Source organism: Lampetra fluviatilis, chromosome 6, assembly GCF_964198595.1.
Source record: "Lampetra fluviatilis chromosome 6, kcLamFluv1.1, whole genome shotgun sequence".
In the NCBI taxonomy this organism is placed as follows: domain Eukaryota; kingdom Metazoa; phylum Chordata; class Hyperoartia; order Petromyzontiformes; family Petromyzontidae; genus Lampetra; species Lampetra fluviatilis.
This window is the reverse complement of record NC_136280.1, coordinates 2,837,275-2,848,828: the sequence shown is the minus strand read 5'-3', so window position 1 is coordinate 2,848,828 and position 11,554 is coordinate 2,837,275. Positions and strand designations below refer to the sequence as shown.

Below are 11,554 nucleotides of genomic sequence, written 5' to 3'. Positions count from 1 at the left end.
CAGTGGAAGCCCACAGGCCATGCAGACCTTAAGGGCCATTGTCCTAAACGTCGCATATTATATAGTCTTTATTTTAAGACCACACAACGTGTCACTGGACGAACGCGTTGAGTTTTCATGTTGCACGTGCTTCTTGCACTAATGTCAACGCATTTGGTGGTGACGGTAGTGGTGATAGTCGCGGTGACAGTGGTGATGATGGTGGTGGTGGTGCTTGCCACCCCCACCACCCCCCCCCGGTTCGTGTGCCACAGCGCCGGCATTCATAGGCGCTGCGACTCGCTGCTCACAGCACTTGCCCCAACACAGTCCGCTTACAGGCTACGCGGGGGTTGATCTTCGTCTATTGATGGCGATGATGGAGCGGCGGTGTCCCTGTGCCCCGGCCGTAGGGAAACGTTGGCGCGCAGCGGAAGACGACTACGACGACGACGACGGCGGCGGCGGTGGCGGCGGGTGTGGTGGTGTGCGGTAGAAGGGATGAGTGGTGGGGGAGGGGAGGTGCTGTGGTGGGTGGGGAGGGAGGGAAGATGAAGTGGGAGGGATGGGTGAGGAGAAGGGGGTGTGACTATGGGAGGGAGAAGAGTGGAGGGAGGTGGGGGTGGGGTGTGAAGTGGGGAGGGATTGGAGAGGTGGGTGGGGGCGGGCTATGGGAGGGGAGCGGTGAGGTGAGAAAGACGGGAGGAGGAGGGGAGATGGGGGGGTGAGAGAGAGAGCGCGCGCGCGCGTACCTGATGGGAGGGGGAAGGTGGGGGAGATACGAAGGAGAGGGGCGAGGGAGAGTAAGAAGGGCAGGTGTAATGGGAGGCTGCGAGCGATCGAGCGAAGTCGAGAGCGAGCGAGCGAGCGAGGGGCAGCAGGGTGGCGACGCAGGGGGAGGGAGGAGAAGGGAGCTGCAGGTTTTTTTGCCGTCGGGAGTCGTCTGTGGGGGGGGGAGGGTGGGTGGACTATATATATAGAGAGAGAGAGCTTCGCTTCGCTGTGGCCCATCACGTCCACGATGCCTATGCTCGCGTGCGCGCTCACAACGGGACACGTGCGCGCGCCCGCGGGGCCCGGAGGGCGGCGAGGGGGGGGGGGGCTCCGTGCCTCGGGGGCTCCTGCCGCACGGCGCTGCGTACGTACCGTGCGTGTGTCAGTGTGTGTACGTCAGTGCCTGTGTGTGTGTACGTCAGTGTGTGTGTCTGTGTGTGTGTACGTCAGTGCGTGTACGTCAGTTGATGTGTTTGTGTGTGCATATCAGTGTGTGTATGTCAGTTTGTGTGTACGTCAGTGTGTGTACGTCAGTGCGTTTGTCTGTGTGTGTACGTCAGTGCGTGTGTGATGTCAGTGTGTGTACGTCAGTGTGTGTGTCTGTGTGTGTATGTCAGTGCGTTTGTCTGTGTGTGTATGTCAGTGTGTGTACGTCAGTGTGTGTACGTCAGTGCGTTTGTCTGTGTGTGCACGTCAGTGTTCGTGTCTGTACATCGGTGTATGTGTGTGTGTGTCTGTATGTGTACATCGGTGTGTGTGTGTCTGTGTGTGTACATCAGGGTGTTTCTGTGTGTGTACATCAGTGTGTCTGTTTGTGTGTGTGTACATCGGTGTGTGTGTGTCTGTATATCAGTGTGTCTATGTGTGTACATCGGTGTGTGTGTGTACATCAGTGTGCGTGTCTGTGTGTGTACATTGGTGTGTGTGTGTGTACATCAGTGTGTGTGTACATCAGTGTGTGTGTACATCGGTGTGTGCGTACATCTGTCTCTGTACGGGTGTCAGCGGTGAGCGCTACGCTGCGCTACGAACCCGGCGACCCGAGTTCGATTCCCGCTCACGGCCAACACCCGTGGCGACGATCTGCACCGGTCCTGGCCCTCCCCTAGGTCGACTCAGCCTTAAATAAGTCCAGTACCTGGTGTGTAATGTTGGAAGCGTTTGATGTGCAGAATATGATACAGGTTGGTTGTGTGTTGGTAGCGTTGGTGTGTGTCTGTGTTCAGAGTGTTATTACGGTCCGTGTGTGTAGTGTGTGTGTAGTGTGTGTGTAGTGTGTGTGTAGTGTGTGTGTAGTGTGTGTGTAGTGTGTGTGTGTGTAGTGTGTGTGTGTAGTGTGTGTGTAGTGTGTGTAGTGTGTGTGTGTAGTGTGTGTGTGTAGTGTGTGTAGTGTGTGTGTGTGTGTGTAGTGTGTGTGTGTAGTGTGTGTGTAGTGTGTGTGTGTGTAGTGTGTGTGTGTGTAGTGTGTGTGTAGTGTGTGTGTGTAGTGTGTGTGTAGTGTGTGTGTAGTGTGTGTGTGTAGTGTGTGTGTGTAGTGTGTGTGTAGTGTGTGTAGTGTGTGTGTAGTGTGTGTGTGTAGTGTGTGTGTGTAGTGTGTGTGTGTAGTGTGTGTGTAGTGTGTGTGTAGTGTGTGTGTAGTGTGTGTGTAGTGTGTGTGTGTGTAGTGTGTAGTGTGTGTGTGTGTAGTGTGTGTGTAGTGTGTGTGTAGTGTGTGTGTAGTGTGTGTGTAGTGTGTGTGTAGTGTGTGTGTAGTGTGTGTGTAGTGTGTGTATGTCGTTCACATTGTTAGTGAAGCGTGTGTAGTTGCGCGTGTACGAGTGTTGTGCCCATTGTATCTGTCTCTGTCTCTGTGTCTGACAGCCCAGCCTCGACTCGGCCTCAAAAGAGTACCTGGTGCGGTGTGTAGTAAACATCGCCACTGGAGAAACAAAGGCGATCGGGCGTGGTGCTGGCCACCCACCCCCTCGCGTGCCGTGCCGGCTTTCATGGGTGCTCGCTTACAACACTTGCCCCGACGGTCTGTTAAGCTAGACGGGAGGGGGGAATCTTTGTCTTTACATTTGTTTGCGAGTGATGGGGCCACACACGCACACACGCACACAAGCACACACGCACACAAGCACACAAGCACACACACACGCACACACACACACACACTCTCTCTCTACAATGCCAGTTCGCGAAACGGCGTACGTAGCCAGGCAAACACACAAATAGTAAAATGTCCCCGCCTCCCTCCACGCGAGAGGCCGCTGTAATGAGAGAGAGAGAGAGACGCACACAGAGGTGTGATACTGTGGACGACTTTACAGCCAGGAGGAAAATGATGATGAGGAGGGGGGGGGGAGAAAGCAGAAGGAGGGATGATGGTGGTAATGAGGAGGAAGGGAGGGTGAGCGATGGGGCGGTGAGCGAAAGCGTGAGGATGCGCTTTATTTCACCCCCCCTCCCCCCGTGGCTGTGATTGGCAAGGCGGAGTGATTGCTGCTGCTGCTCGCCTCTGGGTGGGGAGGGAGGGAGGGAGGACTCCCAAGGCTCAGAATCCGGAGAGTGGCTCTCAGCGCACGGAACAGCAGAGGGGCCAAAGAGCGACGCATTGCGTAAGCGTGTGTGTGTGTGTGTGTCCGTGTGTGTGTGTGTGTACGTGTGTGTGTGTGTGTCAATGTGTGTGTGTCAATGTGTGTGTGTGTCCGTGTGTGTGTGTCCGTGTGTGTGTCAGTGTGTGTCAGTGTGTGTGTGTGTCAGTGTGTGTGTGTCCGTGTGTGTGTGTGTCCGTGTGTGTGTGTCCGCGTGTGTCAGTGTGTGTGTGTCAGTGTGTGTGTGTCAGCGTGTGTGTTAGTGTGTGTGTCAGTGTGTGTGTGTTAGTGTGTGTGTCAGTGTGTGTGTGTGTCAGTGTGTGTGTGTCAGGGTGTGTGTCAGCGTGTGTGTGTTAGTGTGTGTGTGTCAGTGTGTGTGTCAGTGTGTGTGTGTTAGTGTGTGTGTCAGTGTGTGTGTGTGTCAGTGTGTGTGTGTCAGTGTGTGTGTCAGCGTGTGTGTGTTAGTGTGTGTCAGTGTGTGTGTGTGTGGGGAGCGGTGGTGTAGCGGTTAGTGCGCTGCGCTACGAACCTGACGACACGGGTTCGATTCCCGCTCACCGCCAACACCAGTGACGATTATCTTAACCGGTTGCTAGGTCGACTCGGCCTCAAATGAGTACCTGGTGCGGTGTGTAAACATCACCACGGGGGAGACAAAGGCGGCCGGGCGTGGTGTATGCCCCCCACCCCCTCGCGTGACGTGCCGGCCTTCATAGATGCTCGCTAACAGCACTTGCCCCAATAGTCTGTTAAGGCTATACCGGTGGTCTTAGTCAGCGCGACTATGTTAGTTAGTGTATGTGTCAGTGGATTGTGTCTAATATTACGGTGTGTCTGTCTGTGTGTGTGTCTGTGTGTGTGTCTGTGTGTGTCTGTATATCAATGTGTGGGGAGCGGTGGAGTACCACTCCGCTACTAACCCGCTGAGCCGAGGTTTATTTCCGCTCACCACCACCACCATCACCGACGGGGTCGACTCAGCCTTAAATTGGTAGCCTGGCAAGCCCCGTGAACATCGCCACTGTGGGAGATCGGGCGTGGTGTTGGTTACGCCATTCCGGCTACTCGCCTACATCACCCAACTGCCTGTGAACACTATAGCGGTGATCTTTGGCTTTGATGTATGGGAGCATTGTAATATGCGTGCGTGTGTGTATGTATGTGTGGCAAGTGCTGTGCATGCTAACCGGTCCTGTGCCTTCTCGAGGTCAAATTTAGCCTTAAACAAATACACGGGGCAGTGTGCAAACATGCTCAATGGAGAAAGACAAAGGCGGTCGGCCTCGTGTGCCATGCTGGCCTGATTACGTACTCGATAACAGGACTTGCCCGAAGGGTTCGCAGAGCGATTCGGGTGATCCTCGTATGTACGTGTGTGTGTGTGCATCTTTGTATTTGTGTTTCTGCGTCTGTGTGCGAGTCCACTGTGTGTGTCTGTGCGTCTCTGTATCTATATGCGAATGTAAACATACAAGAACCGCAGTGGCTAAGCGCTGTTAACGTGGCTAAACCGGCAGCTGCGAGCGATATCTGAACCAGATTTGGACCTCGCCCAGGCCAGCCCAGCCATAAACCCACACCCGATACGGGCGTGTAAACATACGCGCATTGGGAGAGACAAAGGCGACCGGGCTTGGTTGTGACCACGCGAGTTTCTCGTGCATTGTGCTTCCCTTCGTGAGCACTTGCAAACAGCGCCTGCCCCACCAGCCTGTTACATCTTTGATTACATTATATATATGTGTCTGTGTGTCTGTATGAATGTGTGACTATCCCTGCGTGTCTATGCGTCGGTCTCTGTGTCTGTCTCTCTGGGTTACGTAGTGTCCGCGTGTACCACTGTGCATGTTTGTGAATATCTGCATGTACGTCTGTCTTGTGTCTACGTCTGCTGCACGTGTCTCAGACTGTCTTCCTCTCTGTGTCTGTGCCTCTGTCTGTCCCCGTGCGTATATCTCGCTAACAGCACTTGCCCCAACAGTCTGTTAAGGCTATATGGGGGATATTTGTCTTTAGATCTCTTTATGTCTCTGTCCATTTCTCTCTACGCTGTAGTTGTGTCTCACTGAATCGTTCTTAGTGTGTCTTTATGACTCCGCAATGGACATGTGTGTTTATGTGTCTCTATGTATATATGTGTCTCTGTGTGTGTGTCTGTGGGGAGCGGTGGTGCTACGAACCCGGCGTCCCGAGTTCGATTCCCGCTCACGGCCAACACCAATGACGATTATCTGAACCGGTCCTGGGCCTCCCCTAGCTCGACTCGGCCTCAAATGAGTACATGGTGCGATGTGTAAACATCGCCACTGGGGAGACAAAGGCGGCCGGGGGTGGTGCTAGCGACCCACCCCCTCGTGTGCCGTGCTGGCCTTAATAAGTGCTCGCTAACAGCACTTGCCCCAACAGTCTGTTAAGGCTACACTGGGGATCTTTGTACGTCTGTATCTCTCTATCAGGTCTGTGTCTCTGCGTGTCTCTGTGTCTCTGTGTGTCTCTGTGTCTCTGCGTGTCTCTGTGTCTCTGTGTGTCTCTGCGTGTCTCTGTGTCTCTGTGTGTCTCTGTGTGTCTCTGCGTGTCTCACTGCGTCTCTACGCTGTCTCTCTATGTTTCTGCACGTCTTATTCTCCTGTCTCCGTGTCTCCTCTGTATACCCATGTCCGTGTATCCGTGTCTCCCTTATTTACCCAAACCCGTGTCTCTGTGTCTCCGTGTCTCCTCTGTATACCCATGTCCGTGTATCCGTGTCTCCCTTATTTACCCAAACCCGTGTTTCTGTGTCTCCGTGTCTCCTCTGTATACCCATGCCCGTGTATCAGTGTCTCCCCTATACACCCAAACCCGTGTCCCTGTGTCTCCGTGTCTCCTCTGTATACCCATGCCCGTCTCTCACTGCGTCTCTGCTCAGCGTCTTCTCATCTCTCCACGTCCCCGTGTGTTACTCCTCTCGGCTTGTCTACTGCCCCCCTCCTCATTCCCCCTCACCACGCTCCCGGGCCCCCCTTTCCTAGGGCCGTGCCCCCCCCCCCGCCCAAGCACTCCTCTCCCGTGCGTCCATCTCATGGATACCCCCCCTCTGTGTGGAGCGGGCGCCAGGCGGCCGTTTATCGACTCGAGTGGACAGCGAAAGCCTCCCTAATCGCTCTCCCCACCACCGACATTATTTTATTATCGGCATTTATTGCGCCCGCCGATTTGAGGTTGGTGGGTGAAGTTGTGGGGGGTGGGGGTTAGGGTTTTGGGGGGGGGGGGGTTGGGGGAATTACCGCTGAGCCCCGATCGAGTCGTCGCCAGCGTCAATCAAGGACGAGTTTGAGTGCCGCTCACAAACAAAAAAAATTCAACCCCCAACATTGGGTGACGAATGTTGGACGTGAACTTTGCCCTTCGATTAATTATTACCCCCCCTCCTCCCCCCCCCTCTGATCGACTGGGCCTTAAATAAGTCCCTGGTGCGGTGTTGTAGCACTTGGGAAGACAAAGGCGGCCGGGCGTGGGTGATGGCCACCCATCTCGTCGTGTTCCACAGCGCCGGCCTTCGTAGGCGTTAGCGATCGGCACTTACCCCAGCAGTCTGTTAAAAGGCTATACGGACGGGAGATATATTGTTGTATTATAAGGTGTGTGTGTGTGGTGTGTGCAATATGTGTGTGTGGTGTCTTTGTGGGGAGCGGTAGTGTAGCGGTTAGCGCTACGCTACGAACCCGGCGTCCCGAGTTTGATTCCTGCTCACGGCCTACATCGGTAAAGATTATCTGTACCGGTCCTGGGCGTCTCCTAGGTCGACTCAGCCTTAGACGAGTACCTGGCGCGTTGTGTAGACATCGCCACTGGGAAGACAAAGGCGTCCGGGCGTGGTGTTGGCCACCCACCCCCTCGTGTGCCGTGCCGGCCTTCATAGGTGCTCGCTAACAGCACTTGCCCCAACAGTCTGTTCAGGGGGATCTTTGTCTTTGTAGTTCTTGTGTAGGACGCAGACGATCTGTGCGGTTGTAAGATTTTATTTTTGCTATATTGTTGGTGCGTTTAGGATGCAGATTATTGTAATAGGTTGATTATATGTTGCTAGTGTTGGTGTGTGTCTGTGTGTTGTTGTGTCGGCGTGTGTGTGTGTCTGTTTGGTGTTAAGATTGTTATTACGGTGCGTGTGTGTAAGGTGTGATGCTCACATTTTCGTGACGTGTGTGTGTGTTTGGGTTGGTTGTGTGGGCGCGCGCGTGTGTGTGTGTACGAGTGTTGTGCTCATTGTATGTGTCACTATGCGTGTGTCTGACAGCTCAGCCTCAAATGAGCACCTGGTGCGGTGTGTAGTAAACATCGCCACTGGGGAGACAAAGGCGGTCGGGCGTGGTGCTGGCCACCCACCCCCTCGTGTGCCGTGCCGGCCTTCATAGGTGCTCGCTAACAGCACTTTCTCCCAAAGCCTGTTGAGGCTATATGGGGGATCTTTGTCTTTATCTTTGTTGCGTCTGACAGCACTTGCCCCAAAGGCTATACGGGGACGGGTCTTCGTCTTTGTGGCCGAGCGGGGAGCGGTAGTGTAGTGTGTCAGCGCATTGCGCCAACCCACCAACACACTGCGCTAACGGCGGTGGCGAATATCTGAACAGGTCCACGGGCCTCCCCTAGGTCAACTCGGCCTTAAATGAGTACCCGGCGCGGTGTGCAGTAAACATCGGCCATCACAGCCCCCCCCCCCTCCTCTCGCGTGCCGTGTCGGCCTTCATAGGTGCTCGCTAACAGCACTTGCGCGCGGGTGCCACCGTGCCCGTGAGAGGTGCTCGCGAACAGCACCTTCATTTGCGCACCTTTGCGATGATCGTCGACGTCGCATTGGGCATAAGACCAGGGCGGGCTCTCAAGGGACTCGGATGAGTCCCATTTGCAAGAGTTACTCCTGGGGGACATTCGTATAATCCCAACTGAGTAAGGTATGTGGTCGTAGTTGATGTTGTTTGTGTGTGTGTCTTTGAACGCGGTGGTGTTTGTTCGACTCGGCCTCATGAGTACCTGGTGCGGTGTGTAAACATCGCCACTGGGGGAGAGACAAAGGCGGCCGGGCGTGGCGCTGGTCACGCGCTTCCTGCGCGGGCACTTGCTCCAGTCTGCACGGGGCTATACGGAGGATCTTTGCCTGCCCGTGTGTGTCGGTGTGTGTGTGTCGGTGTGTGTGAGTGTCGGTGTGTGTGTCGGTGTGTGTGTGTGTGTGTCGGTGTGTCGGTGTCTGTGTGTGTGTGTCGGTGTGTCTGTGTGTGTGTCTGTGTGTGTGTCCGTGTGTGTGTGTCTGTGTGTGTGTCCGTGTGTGTGTCGGTATGTCTGTGTGTGTGTCTGTGTGTGTGTCGGTATGTCTGTGTGTGTGTCTGTGTGTGTGTCGGTATGTCTGTGTGTGTGTCTGTGTGTGTGTCTGTGTGTGTCGGTGTGTCTGTGTGTGTGTGTCTGTGTGTGAGTCGGTATGTCTGTGTGTGTGTGTCTGTGTGTGAGTCGGTGTGTGTGTGTCCGTGTGTGTGTGTGTGCTTGTGTCTGTGTGTGTGAGCTAAGTCCCGTCACGTCGCCGTTTAAACGCTTGGCTCATGCAGATCGCCTCTCTCCGCGGCCGTTATCTGTGCCGCAACGCTTGCGGGATTTCGCCCCCGAATTACTCGGGATCACAGTGAGTCGCCTCAAATTCTTCCATATCCCGGATTAACTTTTCATATGTGGAGGCCCGTGCGTGCAGGGAATATTACACGTCCCGTGACGGCTACCCACCCACCCCCCCCCCGAGACTCCCCGCGCCACCTCGGTACGGGGGTTGGTGGTGGATGGAGAGAAGAGAGGAAGAGAGCTTGGGTTAAGATTCGGCGAAGGGATTCATTTGTCATCGCCCTCGTCACGGGCTTATCGCACGATCTGGGGGGGTGATAATCGCAGCTGCAGCAGAGGCGGCGGCGGCTTTTGGCTTTTCGCTCTTCCTTGCCGGTATTAGTAAGCCGCTGGTAGCCGACGCACTTTTAAATCGGGATTGGCAAACTAATTTCTTTAAAAACGTTTTTTTTCACGTTTAGTGTGTTGCTGTTCCCGCCGCGAGTGTAATTAATTCTCTTGCAATCTTCTCTTTATATATATAACAAACTTGTTTAATAAAATGGCAAACTAAACCCACGATAGCAGCAGTATGTGAAAATTCTAAGAAGGTAGCATGTGCAGCATCGCGGTTGGCTAGCTACGGTGCGAAATAAGTTCAACATACACACATCTCCTCCTCTGCGCCAACACCACCCACCCACCCTGCCTCCCTCATCCCCATCATCCATCATCCTCGACCGCCTGTCACACCTCCTCCCGAGGCACGTGATGGCCCGATACCGTCATCGATCGGTCCTCCATCATCACCATCATCATCATCGCCATCACCTCCACACCACCATTCATCCCCTATATCATCATTATCATCATCGTGATCATCGCCATGCCTTCCATCACAACCTCGGGGATGTTGGGGGAGGCAGGAGAGGATGGATATAAGAGCTGGGTTTACATTGAGTGATCATGGCCATCATCACCATCTTCATCATCTGCATCATCATCATCCCCCTCCGTAGCAACCATCATCATCCGCCCCTCCCCCTATCACACCTTAACTCCTACCCGCGACGCAATCATCACACCTCTAATCGTCATCATCATCATCCGCCACACACCTCCCCAACAACCTCACATCACCATCAACATCACCATCAACATCACCATCAACATCACATCACCATCAACATCACCATCATCATCAACATCATCATCAACATCACCATCAACATCACCATCAACATCTCCATCAACATCACCATCAACATCACCATCAACATCACCATCAACATCACCATCAACATCACCATCAACATCACCCTCCCCCGCCCCTCCGTCTGCGAGTTGAGCAGCTGCGGCTTCACTCGGAGGAGCGCGACGCCGCGGGGAGGTTGGTGGGGGGGGGTGGGCAGGGCGAGGTGGGGGGGGGTGTGGGCAGGGCGAGGTGGGTGGGGGGTGTGTGGGCAGGGGGAGGTTGGTGGGGGGTGTGTGGGCAGGGGGAGGTGGGTGGGGGGTGTGTGGGCAGGGGGAGGTGGGTGGGGGGTGTGTGGGCAGGGCGAGGTGGGTGGGGGGTGTGGGCAGGGGGAGGTGGGTGGGGGGTGTGTGGGCAGGGGGAGGTTGGTGGGGGGTGTGTGGGCAGGGCGAGGTGGGTGGGGGGTGTGTGGGCAGGGGGAGGTGGGTGGGGGGTGTGTGGGCAGGGGGAGGTGGGTGGGGGGTGTGTGGGCAGGGGGAGGTGGGTGGGGGGTGTGTGGGCAGGGGGAGGTGGGTGGGGGGTGTGTGGGCAGGGGGAGGTGGGTGGGGGGTGTGTCGGCAGGGGGAGGTGGGTGAGGGGGGTGTGTGGGCAGGGGGAGGTGGGTGGGGGGGTGTGTGTGAGGGGGAGGTGGGTGGGGGGGTGTGGGCAGGGGGAGGTGGGTGGTGTGGGCAGGGGGAGGTGGGTGGGGGGTGTGTCGGCAGGGGGAGGTGGGTGGGGGGGGTGTGGGCAGGGGGAGGTGGGTGGGGGGGCAGGGGGTGGTGGGCGGGGGGGAGTGCGGGCAGGGGGGGGTAGAGGAGGATGGAGGGGGGGGCTAAAGTGTGGGGGTGGAGTCGTGGTAGCGGGAGCATGGAGACTGCTGCTGCTGCTGCTGGAGGGAGAGTGATATTGATGACGGCTGCTTCGGAGCAGCGTGAGAGCGCGCGAGATTGCGCGCAGCGGTGGCGCCGCGAGCCCCTGACCCGAGTTCGATCACCCCCCCCCCTCGGCTATACATGCGGAGCTGGTGTGGTACGTAGATACCAGTACTGGGGAGACAAAGGCGGCTGGGCGCCGGGTGCTGGTCACCAACCCCATCGTGTGATGTGCCGGCCTTAATAGGTGCTCGCTACAGTACGTGCTGTGTTGTGCGCGCTGTGTGTATCGTGGTGCGCTGCGTCTGCTGTGTGTTCCATGTGCTGCGTGTACTGTGGAGCGAGGGGGGGGGGAGCGAGGGGGGGGGGGAGCGAGGGGGGGGGGAGCGAGGGGGGGGGGAGCGAGGGGGGGGGAGCGAGGGGGGGGGAGCGAGGGGGGGGGGAGCGAGGGGGGGGGAGCGAGGGGGGGGGGGAGCGAGGGGGGGGGAGCGAGGGGGGGGGGGAGCGAGGGGGGGGGGAGCGAGGGGGGGGGAGCGAGGGGGGGGGGAGCGAGGGGGGGGGGA

General features: G+C 56.5%; 1 protein-coding gene across 6 annotated transcripts in view; it reads left to right on the top strand.

Annotated features, from left to right (window-relative positions):
• Positions 1-938: 938 nt before the first annotated feature.
• Positions 939-11,554, top strand: part of LOC144933039 (uncharacterized) — a 69,934-nt gene continuing 59,318 nt past the window's right edge. Inside the window, exons 1-3 of one of the 6 annotated variants that reach the window (XR_013636970.1) lie at positions 939-1,117; positions 2,614-2,770; positions 3,226-3,353. The gene's annotated coding sequence lies outside the window, so the exon portion shown is untranslated. Of the gene's footprint in view, positions 1,118-2,467; positions 2,771-3,225; positions 3,354-11,001; positions 11,149-11,554 lie in introns of those variants that run through there. The other 5 variants (XR_013636971.1, XM_078857498.1, XR_013636969.1 and 2 more) reach the window with 5 other exon arrangements.